This window comes from Eupeodes corollae, chromosome 3 (assembly GCF_945859685.1).
Source record: "Eupeodes corollae chromosome 3, idEupCoro1.1, whole genome shotgun sequence".
In the NCBI taxonomy this organism is placed as follows: Eukaryota; Metazoa; Arthropoda; class Insecta; order Diptera; family Syrphidae; genus Eupeodes; species Eupeodes corollae.
Genome location: NC_079149.1, coordinates 137,184,847 through 137,203,241, shown reverse-complemented (window position 1 = coordinate 137,203,241; position 18,395 = coordinate 137,184,847). Strand labels below are relative to the sequence as shown.

The 18,395-nt window shown below is 31.5% G+C and overlaps 1 long non-coding RNA gene across 1 annotated transcript; it reads right to left on the bottom strand.

Moving 5' to 3' along the window:
• Positions 1-2,821: 2,821 nt before the first annotated feature.
• Positions 2,822-3,539, bottom strand: LOC129952923 (uncharacterized). The gene is made up of 2 exons (XR_008782416.1): positions 3,213-3,539; positions 2,822-3,154 (listed from the first exon to the last, which is right to left on the bottom strand). It is a non-coding gene; the product is annotated as an uncharacterized LOC129952923 (long non-coding RNA).
• Between the last annotated feature and the right edge of the window lie 14,856 nt (positions 3,540-18,395).

Below are 18,395 nucleotides of genomic sequence, written 5' to 3'. Positions count from 1 at the left end.
TAAAATTAATTGTAAAGATTTCATATGGATTTAACAATTTACTAAAATTTAAATTAAAGCCATTTCGTTATATGACCTTGAGCAAATAATTAAGAGATAATAAGAAGTCGTTTAAAATTAAGTACATCATCATTTTAGAATGCTGATTTGTGTAATGGAATGTCATACCACAGGTCTCGGGTTAAAACACTGCCTGTGTCATCTAAAGTTTTTTTTCATGGTTTGTGCCTCTTGCAAGGATTTTACAACTGCTACAAGAGTAATTCCTTTCACGAAGAGTACTTTCTTAAATTAGCCGTTGGGATTCGGCATAAAACTGTAGGTCCTCATCACCCCTCACAACATCAACGACATCTCCTTCAGAGAGAGATTGAGGGAGATAAAACCGGGACCAAACGCCTTTAAGGAAATAAACCGCCTCATCGGTAGGAGAAAACCACTGCCAGAAGTCATGATGAGCAACAACATTGAGCTAACTTCAACGAATGACAAAGCTGAAGCTTTTGCCAAACACTTAGAACAGAGTTTTACTCGAACATCAACGGACCAAGCCATCCTCAACGAAGTAGAAACCTCCATCCAGTTGATTCAACAGCCAAAAATTGAAATTCAATTTGACGACAACTGCAAAGCCGATGAACCAGCTTATACCCATAAATTCTGAAATCCTGAGGAGATAGCTGAGATCATTAACAACTTGAAGTCGAAGAAGTCAACTGGAATGGACGGGATTTCCAACTGTATCCTGAAAAGACTTCCTCAAGTTTTTATAATAATCTTGACTATTATCATAAATAACTGCATCAACAACGGCTACTTTCCAAAAAAGTGGAAGACAGCCAAAGTAGTTGCAATTCCCAAGAAAGGCAGTAACAATATGATCTCCAACTACAGGCCTGTCTCACTCCTCAACAGCATCAGCAAAATTCTGGAAGAAGTAATTTTAAGGAGACTGAAGAAATTCTGCAACGAACATAGCATCATCCCCGGTATGAAATTTGAATTCCGACAGGCTCACTCAACGATCCATCCACTTCTAAAGTTTCAGTCCGACGTCACCGCTGCTCTCAATAGCCACCGAGCCACAGTTGGATGCTTTCTGGATGTCGAGAAAGCTTTCGACAGCGTATGGGTTGAAGCCCTCATCCATGAGCTCCGAATTTTTAATATCCCACAGTTAATAATAAAAATTTAGTTTTCTTTTCTTTCTTTCAGAAACTTCTTCGTAGAAATAGATAGTTGCAAGTCAACGATTAGAGACGTAAAGGCTGGAATCGCCCAAGGATCGAAACTTGGACCGTTCCTCTACAGCCTGATGACATCTGACCAGCCAGTGCCAACGGATTGTGAGAACCTGCTGTTTGCCTTTTCGTCCTCCATGTTTCCTACGATCGCAGCCCGAAGAGTAGAAGCGCACATAAGCAGACTTTACGAGTACTACCAGAAGTGGGGAATAAGGATAAATACCTCCAAATCGGAACTGGTATGCTTCCGGAGACCTGTCACCAACAACAGCCGCTGTAGATCGGCGGCAGTGGCTTGAAACCTTGTTTTGACGTTCTTGGATGGATCAAGGATTAAAGCCAAGAAGAACGCCAAATACCTGGAAATACACTTCAATGAGCTGCTGCGTTTCAACCCTAGCTCTAAGGCTGTGATAACAAAGGCCAACATAGCACTCTATCGAGTTCATCCTCTCATGAAGAAGAAAACTGGATTAAGTAAATGTTGATATACAAACAACTGCAATGGAAAAACTTTAAGTCTTCGAGAGGAAGATACTAAGGATATGCACCGATCTACAATTCGACCGTCAACGACAGAAGCATTATAGTAATCGTAGAGTCTACGAAGGAGCTGAAATCAAGCCACTTGACCAGTTCCTTGCACAGGCAGCAAGGAAGATAATCACCAAAGTCGCCAGCCACCCTACCCAATTAATGAGAAGGATGACCAATCAGGAACGACACCCGGATCCGAGATACCTTTGTGATATTAATATATCTTGGACAAACTCCCCACTGATGAGATGAACCTCGCCAACGACACTCTTTTTTAGCCATCGACTTCATGTTAAACACATGTTAAATTTTGTAATTCATCAATGTATAAAGTTAGGCCCCCTTTGTGCCAACAAATGTTTTGAATGTTTGACAGTTGTAAGTCCACTACGCCGTAGTTCTTCATGGACTGTTGCACCACCTAATTTATTTATTTCAGATTACTGAAAAAGGCTTTAACATCTTACTTAATAGTTTAAAATGTTAGAAATATATTTCTATTTTACTAGAATCTATTTTTCTTAACAGATGACATTTCTATGTCAAACAAAAATCAAATCCGTTTCAATTTTATACAATTCCAATGTCAGATTTCTGTCAGAAATCGATGATCGATATAACTGACATGTCGAAACATTCCAATGATTGGTTTTAATAATGGCTTCGACTTACATTTAAAAACGACTTATGAACAAAAATTAAAAATATTGTAATTGGTAGCATTTTTAATAAAACTTTTCAAAATGTTTCTATAATGTTTTTAAACATAATACTTAAACAAAACTTTTAATAATTTCTTTAATTTCACATTTATTTGATTTTTAAAAGTGTTATATTTTTTGTTATAAGATTTGTTTTACATTTTTTGTTTATAAAAAATACTGTTTATTATGAAATTTCATGGTTTAAATGTTTAAGTTATTACAAAAACAATATGAAAACATCCAATTTCGTTTTAAAAATAAGCAAGTACGTTCAACCTTATAGCGCATTTTATTTTCTTATTTTCCAAAGTTGGAAATAAAATTAAGATAAGGGTGTTGATTTCACTATTTACCATAATTTTGTTCACTTTATTTTTATTGTCTACATGTCTCAAGCTTTAGGTTCTTAAAAAATAAGTTATAAAAATAAAAGTACATTCAAAATTGTACTCTAAGAAATGTCTACATTTGATGTGACGGTTTCATTCACTACTTGCGTTGTTGATTCGACTTTAGTTTTCTTATTTTTATGTTTTTTAGATCTCCTAGTATTTGATTTCTTTCGGGAAGACGTGTGATGCTTCTTCTTCCTCTTCTCTGGAGTACTTTTGCTTCGACCTCTACAAGCAATCTTACCATCAAACGAATACAATCGAAGGCATGCTGAGTCTGAGAAAAATATAATGTTTTTAAAATTTGTTAATTTTTGACTAAAATGAATTCTCACCAGATTTTTTAGCTTCAATCAGTATTGAAAAAATTACTGTCACCAAAATAAACAAAAATATAAGCCTCATCTTATGCTTTGAACGATTCACTTGAACTAAAGGAGGAAAGATATTTTTACAAGCTTCGAAGTTGCAAGTCCAAGTGGAAGTAAATTTGTATTAATAAAATTGATAACCCTCATCGGTAGGGATCAATAAAGAGATTTATTCAGCGGCAGAAGCAGCGGCGATGACAATTATTGATAAGTCAATTTCGAAATTCAATGTGCATTATTCGAACTGATATAAAAATGGATGATTGAAATGGCGGACTTCGTGGAACTTAATTAAATGCCTTCTATAAATGAATAAACTTAAGTGATTAAAATCTTAGATGAAAACACCATTTGTGCTTCCAATCAGTCTAACACTTGTGGATTTTCTTAAGCTTGTGAATTATTTTGGTTTAATAACTTCCTGCAGCTTGATTGTTAGTGCGTTGGACTGTCATGCAAGGGGTCTTGGGTTCAGGAATGGTTGAGAGTTGTAAGTCACTCGGCCCTGGTTCTTCATGGACTCTTGCGCCACCTTATTTATTTATTTATTTATTATAAATTTGATGAGAAGCAAGTTCCTAAACGTATTGAATTGCTTTGCAGTCATAGACGAATAGTGCAAAGACTAATTTTGATTGCAAGGTAAGTTAAAAGTTTGATCAAGAACGATCTGCATTATACTAAAAAGTTGGTCATTATTTACTGATATAAATGTACCTTCAGCATTTTTGCCTTTAACTTTTTACAACTATAAGTTTTTTTGATTTATAGGTTTTTATATTTTTGAATTCTACTCGTAAACAAACCAAAGTAAGTCTTAGCATAAACTTTTATTTTATTTGTGTTTAGGTTTTTTGTTATTCGTATTCATTTTATTTATGTATTAGATTAATAAACATTTATCAGCTTGAACCATTGGCGTTCATATCGAAATAAGCTAAAAAATATTCTTTGTAACATTTTGCTTAGGCGTCCTATGAATATTGAAGGTTTTTTTATATTATAAAGTAAATTGCACGACTGGGTCGCACGAACTTGCTTCTGTATTCAAAGAGTTTGTTTAAAGTACTGTAATATTTGGGTCTGCTTGCCTTGCCAGTACATTCATAAGTGACGATTTCCTTTCCAGTAATTTCTAATAATGAGGTATTATTATTTAGGTCTGTTCGACTGACTGAGGATCAGTTTGTTTATATATTTTACAATGAAACCTCGATACTACATCACAACACATTCAAATAACTTAATACTTTTTCTTTTATTTCTGCTCTAATAAGTCGTAGTCCCGATAATGATTTGGCATCGTTCTGATGAGTCTGGTCCATTGGATGATGGTATTGTAGGTTTGAAAACTCCTTCTGGAAGCTTTTTAACGTGTTCGTCGGTACTCAGTTCCAGTGTTCGGATTTTGAACTGTTACTTCAGATCCTTTTCGCTCAATTATTTTGTAAGCCATTGACTCAAATGTTGTGGCAAGTTTAGTAGTAACCACTTGGCGTTTCATAATACCATCATCGACTTCTTCAACATCATTTACTTTAGCATGACGTTTACTATCCGCATAGCACTTTCCCTTCCACTTTTCCATGGCATCTTGATCTCGCACTTTGTTATCAATATTGGAAAGCTGCTGAATTGATGGCATATTATCACGAATGTTTCTGTTAAACATAAGTTCAGCAGGTGTCTTCAGAGTGGTTGAATGTGGTGTCGAATGGTACATTAGCAGATAGTCTTGCAAGTCTTCTTGCCAATTTCCTTTCTCATTTTGAGAAATGGTTAATCTCTTTAGTAAAGATTGATTTTGGCGTTCAACTTCCCCATTTTGCTGAGGCCAATACGGGATCGTATTGATCAGTTCAATGTTGTTCGTACCAAAATATTTCTGAAACTCATCACTCATGAACTGGCGACCGTTATGAGCTGTAATTGAAAGAGGTAATCCAAATCGTGCAAAAATCTTTTTTAGGAGTTTTATGGCCGCCAAGGAATCAATCTTCTTCGTAACTTCTACCTCTATAAAGAGACTATAATAGTCAACAATTACGAATAAATGATGACCTGTTGGTAAGGGAATGCAGAAATCGATTGCCAGATGTTGCCATGGACCCGATGGTAATTCAGTTCTTTTGAGTGGTTCCGGTGCTACTAATCCGCTTGTTAAAATGCAACCTTTACATTTTTTCACAAATTCCACAACTTGAGCATCGATTTTCGGCCACCAAACTTTTGCTCTGAGTCGTCTTTTCATAAGGGACATTCCGGGATGGCCTTTATGGACTAATTGAAGTGTTCGCTCACGCAAGCTTTGAGAATAACAATCCTAGTAAAATTTCACCACCAAAAGATAATTCACTACCTAAAAATTTGAATGCTGATACCTCATTTTCCCATTTATCTTCACCAATTGCTTTTTTGACTGCTTGTATTTCTGTGTCTGTTTTGGAATGCATTGCAATTTCATTAAGTTTGATTGCTCTTGGTTCCTGGTATGACATTATCCACTGTATGTATTCTTCAGTATTACTTCTTTCGTTTTCCAATTTTATGTTAACTTGTTTTATTAAGCGAGAAAGGGGATCAGCAATATTGGACTTTCCCGGTTTGTAAATAACTTTAAATTTGTATGACATAAGGCGAATAACCCACATAACAAGGTTTTGATTTTGGTCCAAAAAGTGTTTCCAAAGCCGAACGATCAGTTATCAAATCAAAATCTCGCCCGAACAAAAAGTAGTGGAAACGTTCAAAAGCCCAAACTAAAATGCTAAGGCCTCTTTCTCGGTTTGAGCATAGTTCTGTTCAGGAGCAGTCAAACTCCGACTGGCATATGAAATAATTCTTGACTCTTTGTTCTGTGTCTGTAGCAAGACAGCCCCTAAACCAACAGGACTGGCATCCGCAATAACTTGCGTTGGACACTTTACGTCATAGTATCCAAGGGTTATTTCATCTGACAAGCTCTGTTTTAACTTTTCAAAAGCAATTTGTTGTTCGTAGCCCCATTCAAATTTGATACCTTTCTTAATAAGCCGACGTAGTGGCTCACTTATCTTGGGAATAAACTTGCTGATATAATTTACAAGGCCTAAAGCTTCTTACTTCTCCAGAATCATAGGGTTCACGAAATTGTCTAACTGCTTCCTATTTGTCGTTCATTGGTTTGATACCCAAACCAGGAAGTCGGTGACCATTGGAGGTTATTTCGGAAATGAAAACTACTTGTAAGCATTCTTAACGAAAACTATTGTTTGTGTTTCGAACTGGTTCGTTCAAAGCTTTTTCATTTGGATAGCTTTATTTTAGTTTAATATTAGAAGAACGAGGATGGAAAGTAAATTATCTGAAGATAAGAAAGAGGAAGAATATGTATGTTTAAATTGTAAAGCGATTGCTTATTGGTTATGTAGTTATACATGTGTCTAAAACGAATAAATAACAGTTTATTGGCGTGCTCAGCCCAAGGGCGGATCCAGACTTTTCATCAGGGGGGGGGTCACACACTAAGATGAGTTTTTACTCACCGCTTAAAAAGTTTTTAATGTTTTGTAAAGGATGCTAACAAAATTTAATAATTGCTAAAATGACAACTTTAGTTATCAAATTATTTAGAACACTGTTGTCCAGCAAGTTATGGTCTAACTATTTAATTTAGATGACTCATATGATAGCATTCCAAGGTTCGAACAGTTGTCTAAATATACCATATTTAAGAGCTAAAATACAATAGCTTAGAGGGTTTTTGGTGCAATTCGCGGACGTTTTTCCAAAAACAAAACACACTTTTCTTGTTTTCATTTCTATTTATGCGAGGAACGCTGCAAACATTTAAAAATCCAGAAAATGAGAGAGGATCTGAAATGTAAAAATGTCGGGCTTTATTTTGACGTAGGTTTTTCGAACTCAATTTCCGGGAGTCTCATATTACTATCGTTATCGATCTGCTTACTAGCACATTTGGATCTTATAAAGTCGTCAACAAAACTTAAAAATTGTAGAGACAAAAAGGTTTGGTTCTTGAATTTAAGGAAATAGTTGCATTTAAGCACATAATTTCTCTAAAAGAAGAAGAAGAGTTTATTAGTACTCACAAATCACACGTTTCAAAGCTTTTATATCAATAGATTTAAAACGTTTATTATGTTTTTCACTTAGCTATTAGTTTAACAAAAGTGTCACTTGATTTTTTGGGACATTTGTATTATTGAAATTCGTGTTTTAATCTCAGTTCTAAAACATCCAAAGCAAATTCACTTCAAAAGTAGATTTATTTAATTTTGTAAGATCTTTTGTATTCAACAGAAAACTAATTTTGAAAGAAATGAAATGCACGACTGGGTCGAAAGAACTTGATAATTTCTTCCAAAAAGTCTGTTTAAAAATATTACCTACATATATTTTAAGATTTAAAAATGTACCTCCAAAATAAATTTTTCTCAAAAATTTAAATGCCATTTGATTTGTCAAAAAATCTAAATTTACCTATTTTTTTCGAAAATCATTTTAAATTTTGTCTTAAAAATATTTTTGGTATAAGCACTAACTAAAAAGCTTATAAATTTATGAACATTTTACATTTAAATTTCATTAATGTTGTTATAAATAAAAAAAATACATTTTTGATCATAAAAAATCATCATTAATTTGATCATTGACAAGAGCTTGCACAGAAAGAGAAGAATTTTGAAATTCGATTAGTTCTTGAGAAAACTTAAAAACTAAATACATAAAGGTTTTTTGAGGGGTACCCTTCTGGAGCAATACGAAAATATGTTTTTCTTGTAGAAAGAAGCCAAATTAAGAACACAACATTTAGAGAAAGTTTTAGAAAAATCACATGTCAGCTGAAAATCTTAATTTTAATCAACACAAATGTTTGGACTGTAGGGGCCAGGAAAGACAGACAGACAGAAGGAATCGAGGCACACTTTTTTCGACTTCTCTACCGCCGTAATGTCATATTTGATTAAAAGCTCTACTTCGAAATCGATTACTTATGCGAAACTTGCCATATAGTTCCTATATGCCGCATGTAAAAATTACTTCAATGCTCACTGTCTATTTTTTTAGTCAAAAAGTTTAATAATAAAATTGAAGGCAACTTAATTGATGTTCTCTTATTTAAGGTTTCTTCTTAAGAACCTGAAAATTTAAAAATAATTTAAAGCATGACTAAAGTTTTTCAAGTTCTAAATTGAGCGAAAATGAAAATTTGAGTTGTTTTTGACAGCAAACCACTTTTTGGTAAATGTCGTTAAATTACTAATAAATCTTTATTGATAAATTGATGATCTCTTATTTAAGGTTTCTTCTTAAGAACCTGAATATTTACTTTTTTTCTTAGAAACAATTTTTATGAAAATAATTTAAAGCATGACTAAAGTTTTTCAAGTTCTAAATTGAGCGAAAATCAAAATTTGAGTTGTTTTTGACAGCAAACCACTTTTTGGTAAATGTCGTTAAATTACTAATAAATCTTTAAATGAAATCTTTACGTATACAACTTAACTGTATAAGCTTTTTGGCTCATATGACCCCCCCCCTGGATCGTCAATTGGTCAAAAGTTGATGAATTTGTGCTGTGTTTTTGGAATAGGGCTGAATATTTGATTCATATTATGTTTTTGGTCCAATATTCATTCAAAAGTAGTACTTTTAGCAACAAAGTTTAAGGAAGTAAAATACACATGTTGTTTTCATATACAAAAAATAAATAATTCAAAATATAATGGGGGTCATATGCATTAACGCAATACGATTAGTTTTGAATTGAAGGGAATTCATACGAAAAAGCAAACAAATTATCTCTCAGGGGGGGGTCATGACCCCTACGACCCCCCCCTTGGATCCGCCATTGGCTCAGCCATGTTTATGATGATAGTGAAGGAATGTTATTAGTAGGTAGAAGGTATAATGTGTATACATACGTTGAAAAAGTGATTCTAATAGAAAACACATATTCTCTTTCTGGCCCGTTTCTTAAACTTACTAAGTATGTATTCTTTTCTATCGGCGAAGGCAAGTAAAATATGTGTGAAACAACCTTATTCGTAAAGAATAATATATACAAAGGTACCAAGATAATACTTCTTGATAGACACTTGAAAACAGATTGTTGATTAAATATATCATATTCGTTAATCCGATACAGTGGCGCTACACGGACGGCCATCGTTGGTATTTACAATAATTATTGTTATAAAAATACATAAATATGTACCAAATGCATTAATTTGGATGAAAGATAGAAATGTAATTACAATTTTGTAATTACACTAATGTCACTCTTTCGGGCTCACGCACAGTTAAAGTAATCAAAACAAAAACTATTTTAAGATTCAAAATTTTACCTGAAAACTAAGTTTGTCTTCAAAAATTGAAATGCCATTTTATAAATCAAAAAATTCTTGATTTTTCAATTTTTTTTATTGAAATCAGTTCATAAGTTGCTGAGAAAATTAAAAAACAAAATAACGGTTCTATGATGAGTGGTACTTTTCCTGGGAAATACAAAAATATGTTTTTCTTATTAAAAGAAGCCAATTTGTTTTTGAGAAAATTCGAAATATCGTTTTTTGACAAAACAAATTTTATGGAGTCCACTGTTAGTTTTGATCCTAAAAAAAGTGAAAAAAATGCCTAACGCGAACCTGCTCAAAACCTTAACTGCCAAGTTTGAACTCAATCGACCGAATGGTTTATGCTGTAGGAGCGTGGACAGACAGACAAAACAGACCGGACGGAATCGCGGGACCCACTTTTTTCGACTTGTCTACCATCGAAATATCATGTTTGGTTAAAATCTCCGCTTCAAAATTTTGCACGAATGTAAAACTTGCCATATTGTTCCTGTATGTCGCAAATGCGTTTCTCGCATGTTTTTTTTAGAACATATTTGGTTATAACTAGATTATTGTCAGCCAACTTTAAAAGATAGACATATGCTGTTGCAGTCTTGTTTTTATAACTTTTAAAGGCGAACAATTCTGTTGTACATTATTTTAGCAAAACATTAACCATTTCTGCAGCGCATACAGTGGACGTTCTCGAAAGGGAAACTAATCTCTGATTTTGAAACATGCATCTAGAATTCCTCAATAAATGGGCTGTGTGACACTAAAAGAATTTTTTAAAATCGGACCAGTAGTTCCTGAGATTAGCGCATACAAACAAGCAAACAAACAAATCTTCGTTTTTATAAAACCTATATGGAATGAACAAAACATTATTTATGATGATATTTAATGTCAGATTTTGTACAATTCTTAAAACTACTTAAATTATTTTAACCGGAGAAGTATTTCTTAAACATGTATTAAAATACTTATCGGACATTATCGAGTTCTCTTCGATAAATTTTACCCGAAAATAACGTTTATTGACACCTTTATCTAAAAAAACTTCAATAGCCTACAAAAAAACTTTTGAAAAAATTGAGAATTTACTTTCAAAGTTCTTTAAAAATTAAACACAAATAAATTTAGAGAAAATCACACTGTTACTTCAGTGTCCATTGAACAGAGCTTATAATTATTTTTTAACAGCCCCCAGAAGTAAAAAAATCTACTCCACCTATGGCCTAGTTTTTTGCACAATTTTCTATCAAAGTTTACTCTAAAAGTTTTCGAAAAAAAAACTTTGATTTGAATTCGCGTTAATAGTAAATCAATCTTCTTGCAAAGCAGACGTACCTTACTTAAAAACAAACTTTACCGAAACAACATGAAACTAATTTTAGGATTTATTTTTGCTATTTTAAGCATCATTGCTTTAGTCAATGCTGAAAAACCAGGTAAAATCAATAAATTTGTTTGGGAATAAAGTGGGTGATTTGATGTGTTCATGTTTTTACAATTTTAGCGGCTTGCTTGCAACGTCATTCATCAAATGGAGATGATGATACGGAATGCAGAGGTCTCTTCCGGAAATGGACCTACAATTCTGCAGAGGATAAGTGCATTCAATTTATTTATGGTGGATGCGATAGAAATGATAACCAGTTCAATAACAAGGCTGAATGTGAAAAATTATGCAGAAAGTAAATAGAAAGATTAAAATGTTTGGAAATGAAAAATTTGTATTTTATTAAGTTTAAAATAAACAATCAATTACAAATCATGTTAAAAGAACAGCCTTTTTGTTAATATAACCTTGTAAGCAAAATAAGGTCAAAAAACAGTGTATATCCAAGAATCAAGGTCGTAGTGTCAGGTAGAGAGATTCTTTTTTACCCGGACATGAAGAATGTGGAAAGTTTTACCTAATTCTGTTTTTCCCCAAATCTGGATATTCAAAACTTTGAGGCTAAGCTGCAACAGTACCTCTTTTTAAATCCTCAAATCATGTTAGTGGTAGTAATAACGTCCTTAGTGGCTGTCATAGCAAGGTTATAAGTGCCCTAGAAGCAGTATTTCCACTTGTCAACAAAGTGTGATCATATCTTGTCATTTTCTGTAATTCTTAGATTCATGACATAACTCTAAAACTGAGCTTTGGATGAATGCTTTTAAAAGTAACAATTAAACATATTTAAGACTAAGCGCCTTAACAATCCTGCCCTTGAAAAGAACATACATCTTTTCTTATATGTATTTGCTAATTTGAATTTATTCCTCACTACTATAAATTTGTAACCTTATAATATTCAATATAATAATACAAGTATTTGTTTTCCAGATTTTAGGTTCTTATGACTATGAACCTATGTACGACTATACATAAAACATTATTATATTGTTCTAATATTAAAAAAAAAACTTTTGTTTGTCTTATCACGGTTATGTCATGATGAGAAATATATATTGGGAATTGGTCAAAAAGTAACAAAAATATTTCGGAAGCAAAATTTATAGACTGATCCTTGGCCCCATACAAGACAAAAACAATATTCCTTATCGCTTTCTTTTGTTTATAACTTTTAATTTATAGAGTTGCCAGCTAAATTAAACGTTTTAAATATTTCAAAAAATATCAAATATTGTACAATAGTGAAAAAATGCCAGCTTATTCGTTTTCAGGCGTCTTAAGTAAGCAAGATCTTCTTATGTTCTTGAAAGAAGTAGTCTTTAAAAGATAACTCTTATGAGTTCTTTTGTTTGCAACTAAAATTCCAAAAAAATTTAATTTCCTTGAAAATATTATTCTTAAGCTTAATTTGAATAAAATACTCAAAACGTTGTTGAACCACTTTTGTATTTTCATAATTATCCAACTTTGAATTGTAAAATAATGAAACTGATATCAAGGGAAAGAATTCCTGATTTCTACTGTTCTTAAAAGTTTCGACAACAAGTTCTATGAGAAAAAATTTAATATAGAATTTGATGTTCTTCATGTAATAATACAAATATTATTAAAAAAAAATATTAAGTCTTTCGGTGATCAAAATACATAGAATAAGAAGGATTAACTTTGTCCGATATTAATGATATATAAAGTTTGTTATAAGAGTTTAAACAAAATTACGAGCATTATTCAAAAAAATTAAAAACATGTTTTGAGTAAATTTAGAAAATGTCATGTATTTGTTGATGAATGTTTTTAATGTAGTACCTTTACAATTATAATTTAAGCAGAAGACGTTAAAGATAAACATATCATTTATCTCAATTAATTAATATTTATAGGTAGCTACTAAGGCAAAATATAATAACCAGCTAATTACATTATATAAAAATTAAGAATAATTTAAAACAAAAATGTATTAATTAAGAGATTTTAATAGTTACCTGAAAAAGGTGATAGAAAGAAATGTGTTTTTTTAAATTAATTTACTTAAGATAATAAGGTTTCAATTTGTACGTGATCGTAACCAAACAGCCATGACCTTACACTTTGTAGGAAAATGGTCAATACTCTAAGACTTCTTTTTTAGAAAGGCAATTTATTAAAAACTGAAGCTGCTGCTATTGTGAAGAATCTGTGAATGTGAATTTTATTATAAGTGGGAATAGATACTAAATTCATTGAATTCACTCTTAAATTGTATCGAGGATTATTTCTTATTGATAAATATCCACTTCTAATAAAAACACCCTCAAGACTTTGAAATAGTATAGATGTCTTAAAGGAAGAACTTTTAACTCCTGAAATAAATTTAAACTATTATGAAAGCGATTTTTTTACAAATAATTCTTATTACATGTTTTTGAAGAATAAGAAGCGGATTGAATTTATTTTTATAAGACCCTCCCCAACAGTTTATTAAATACTGAATTATAGAGTGAACAATACCAAAGTAGATCATAACAAGTGTTTTTCTCGAGCAGTATAAACCAAGTGTATAAAACTGTCTAGAGCAACATAGTAAATAATTTTTTAACGATAATGTATGTTCGGACCAATTTATTTTACTATCAAGTATGACACGAAGGTATTTAAAGGTATTCACAAATTCTACCTGAAAGCAATAAGTTGAACAGGGCTCCCTTGAGACAAAACTATTAGATTCATTTACACTGAATTTCAATCTGAGGAATGATAAAATATATCGCAATCAACTAAGTTAGAAGATCCTAACAGACATTAGTTTTGTTTTATTACTTAATACAATTTTATTAACTGCAAACTAGCGCCTTAAGATATCCAAGACTGATTTAATGTCAGAAATTAAATTAACCAGAGAACTGCAACCATATGAAAAGGCCTTATCATCAGCAAATGCTGTAATTTTGCCTTTGAAATTCTGATTTAAAATAGAATTAATAAAGATCAGAAAAAGCAAGGGACCCAAAACCGAACCTTGGGGAACACCAATACTAATTTCACACAAACTACTTAAACTACCATTTCTTTTCACTAATTGCTTTCTATTGAAAAATAAGAATCTAGCCAATTATAAATAAATCCACGCATTCCTGCATTTTTTAATTTTCTCAAGAGAATATTATGATCAACTAAATCAAAATCTAAAACAAATTCTTGTTTATGTTTTCATAAATTTCACTGCAAAATTTTAATAACGCATCTTCAGTTGATTTATGGGCTCTAAATCCAAATTGAGATTCACTAAAAAAATAATTTTATCAAGAAACTTCAAAATTCTTTTCTTGATTGCTTTTTCAAAAATTCTAGAATAAACAGCTGACAGTGAAAAAGGCCTATAATTATTCATAATGTAAGGGTTTGATTTTTTGTGTAGAGGAATGACTTCAGCAATCTTGAGAAAGCTTGGAAAAACACCACCGTACACATTTTTATTGAAAATATGTGAAAGTACATCCACAATACTGTAAGGAATTTGTTTAAAGATAAAACTAGAACAATTATCTTTGGTCACAAAACTTGATTTTTTTAACTTTTTAATGATAAAAAGTAATTCACCAGGCAAAATATTAACATAAAAAAGACTTTCAGTATTAACATTATCATTAGTTAAACCTTCAGTTAACAAACAGTCATTCCTGTTCCTAAATACCTCAGTAGAGACATTTTCAGCGATAGGAATGAAAAATGTATTAAAATGATTAGCAATTTCAGTAGAATCAGTTATTTGAATGTTTTCATCTTCTATAACTAAAGGCTTTTCTGATTGGTAACTACGATTTAAAAGTTTATTTACAATTTTCCATTCCCCGTTAATGTTACCTTTATTTTTTTCCAGTTCAGCTAAATAGCAAATTTCCTTACAAGTTTTAATTTCTTTTATTAATTGTTTGCATACTTTCTTATATTCTGTTTTAAAGTGATTATTATTTGGATATTTCTTACATTTTTTACCAAGTTTGTTTTTCATGCTTACTTTATTCAAAATATATCATTCATGAAATGTTAAAGACGCATAAATAAAGCTTTTTTCGAAGTAACATCATTTTTGTATCTAATTTAAAAAACGAATTATTCTTTTATTCTTTTTTCTTATTAGAAAAATAAAAACTTAACTTCCATTGCAAGAAGGGCAGAATGTTTTCCAGTAAAAAAACACCTTGTTGTATTGCTTCTGGATTCTGAGTAATTCGCGCAGCCCAAATTTCTCCGCCCCAGCAACTTTTTTTTCCTTTTTTCTTTTTACTTCTAAACCCTACAAATTTACCCTCTAAGAAATTCTTGGGAATGTATTTTTTCAGTGAAAAAGCAAAGATGGCAACCCTTTTATATATCTTGCTCAAACTATGGAAATTAAAATCCATGATTGTGACTCTCATATATTATTTGCATCAACATAATTCCACTATCAGTTTTCAGCATTAGACAAGACATCTCGCACTTACAGACAACCATGAAATTGATATTGGTACTAATTATAGCTCTATCCAATATTTTCCTTATTGTTGGAGCTGAAAAACTTGGTAAGAATAAAGAATTTAAAATATCAAACCAGATTTTGAATCAAAAAGCAGGTTATTAATAAAGTTTGTTTTTTGTCCATTTAGCGGCTTGTTTTCAAGAACATTCTCGCCGTAGCAATGGAATAATATCTTGTAAGGCTTCTATTCCATCATGGTCATATAATTCAGATGTAGGAGAATGTGTACATTTCATTTATGGAGGATGTCATGGAAACGATAACCGCTTCAAATCCAAAGCTGAATGTGAAGCAGCTTGTTTGGATTGATATTTGTAAAAAAAAAATACACAAAATAAATATCATTTTAAAATAAATGGTATTTTTAAAGCTAAGTGAATATGGTTCATTTAAAAATTCATTACTCAAAAATAGAAGACCAAAAAACTTTGGCACAAAATATCCAAAAGTTACTTCGAAAGTACAAACAAATATTACAATTTAAAGAATATGTAAAACTTAGCATTGTTTAAGAAATCGTTCATAATTTGATTCCAAGAATTCTCAGCACCAGTGATTAACTTCTTAAAACCAATTTTATCGGAAGAGCTAAAAACTTTCTGTCAAGTCATTTGTCTCTAACTCCCAAGGTTTGTCAAGTCCGTCCCTTTAATTTTGTATGAATATTACAGTCCCAAAATATGAATCATTGTCATTCTAGAGGAAGGACTGATCCGACCCGTCATGAGCTCACACCCTGATTAGAATCCTTAAATGGGCTTCAGTCTCCGTCCAACATTATTTTGTTGTCTGTACCTAAAAATGGGAAACTTGCTCGAAGGACCACACAGCGAAGTGTTTGTCTCGGGTTCTTTAATCTTTACTTACTTCTAGTCGTCTTATCCATCATTTCTAATTGTATGTTCTGAAATTTCAAACACACAACCGTTTGTTTTATGTCAAAAAACTAAATATTAAATAAACAAATGTGGTACCCTATGACGTATCCGTAACATAATTGAAAACGGTCGGTTTACAAAAAGATCAAGGTCGCTTATTCAAAGTAATCACTATATGATATAATATAAAATAGAGTAAACTCTTATTTTTACTTTTACCTTCTATATTTTCTTAATGGTTCCAAACAATTCTATCCAAATTTTTGAATACATCAGACTTGAATAAGCATCACGTTGGAATAACAACTGAGTAAATATTTTGTTTAAAATGTCTATAGTAAATAATATTTTCAAGCTGATTTTAAATCAAAATAAAACAATACATTTTTAAAAATCTTTTATTTACTCGTATCTAAGAGCTTATTTTTTTTTACAAAGATCTTCACATTCTTTCTTCGTTTCAAAGGCATTGTCATTTCCATCACATCCTCCATAAATGAATTTTACACATTTGTCCTCGGAAGCTTTGTACGACCATAATTGATCAAAACCTCGGCATGGATTTTCTCCGTTAAATGAATGAGGTTGAAGGCAAGCCGCTGTTAAATAAAATTAAATTAAATAATAACGTTTTTCAATATTTCTATAGTTTAACAGAACTTACCTGGTTTTTTAGCATCAGTCAAAGCTATGATCCTCAAAACCACCAACAGTAAACCGAATAAAAGTTTCATATTTATTTCTATTTTTCTAGCTTGATGTTGTGTCTTTGAATTCTAATCTATTACTGATGTTCGAAATTATAGCCTCATTCTAGACTTCTCATCTCATAGAAGAATCTCTCTTTTTGTTTAGGCTGCTGCTCATTTTAATGATGTTGATGTCCAAATTTGTTAATAGATTAATTTTAGGTTGTAATTATAAGTCGAATTTTTAATTTAGAAGATTAGAAAGCTTTGAGAATAACAAAATAGATTTGTTTGCACTGCAAAAAATATAAACACATAATTAAAAAATACATACAATGAAATAAAATTTAATACTCTCATTTAAATACAAATATTGAATGAATTTGTAAGTTTTTGGAATTTATATTAAAATATGATACTCGAAAGTCATCAAAAACGTGGTATCTGCTCTAATTCAAATTAATGGAAACAATATTTGTTTTTATAACTCCTGAATGGTATTTTTAATGAGAAGACTTAATGTAGATGGACGTTAAGCTTCGAAATAGTAGAATTAAGGTTAATTGACCTTACGTCTTCCTCGAAATGTCCATGGACTTAACGTTTTTATAAAACGCTGATTCAACGACTAACATTTAAATTAAATTTTGTCAAACTTTATAGTTTCATTAGTTTTATTTTAGTCCAATGTTTTATTCTTGTTCTTTAAGTGGAGTAATTGTATTTTCTGACTTGGGTGTTGTTTTAGATTCTACACTAACATTTATTGAACATATTAACTTCATAGTTAAAAAGGCAATCAGAGTTCTGGGTTCATTAAGAGATTTGGTCGTGATTTCCGTGATCCATATGTTTTAAAATTACTTTTTGTTTTATTTGTGAGACCAGTCCTGGAATATGCCTGTAATGTATGGTCACCTTACTATTCCGTGAACGTCACAAGAATTGAAGCTATTTAGAAAAGATTTTTGCGTTTCTGTCTACTGTCCGTAGTTTCAGGATATTTATGTATTACCGCCTTACTAACAAAGACTTTCTTTCATAAACCTTCCTTCTATGGCAAATTATAGGAATTAATTTCTTCACCATCAGTTCTTGGTAGTTTAAACTTTACTTTTAGTCATAAGACTCCAGAAACTATTGAATACTAAATTAAGTAGATTAAACTTTTGTGTACAAAGCCCCTTAAATTAATTAATTGAAATCTATGTACGTGAATGTTAGGTCCCTTAACAGACCAGAGCAAAAAGAGCGTGAAAAACTGCGATATTTACTATGGTGACTGCTACCACGAAAACCAACAGCGCTTATTTGGATGCGGCTTCGTCATTAGAGC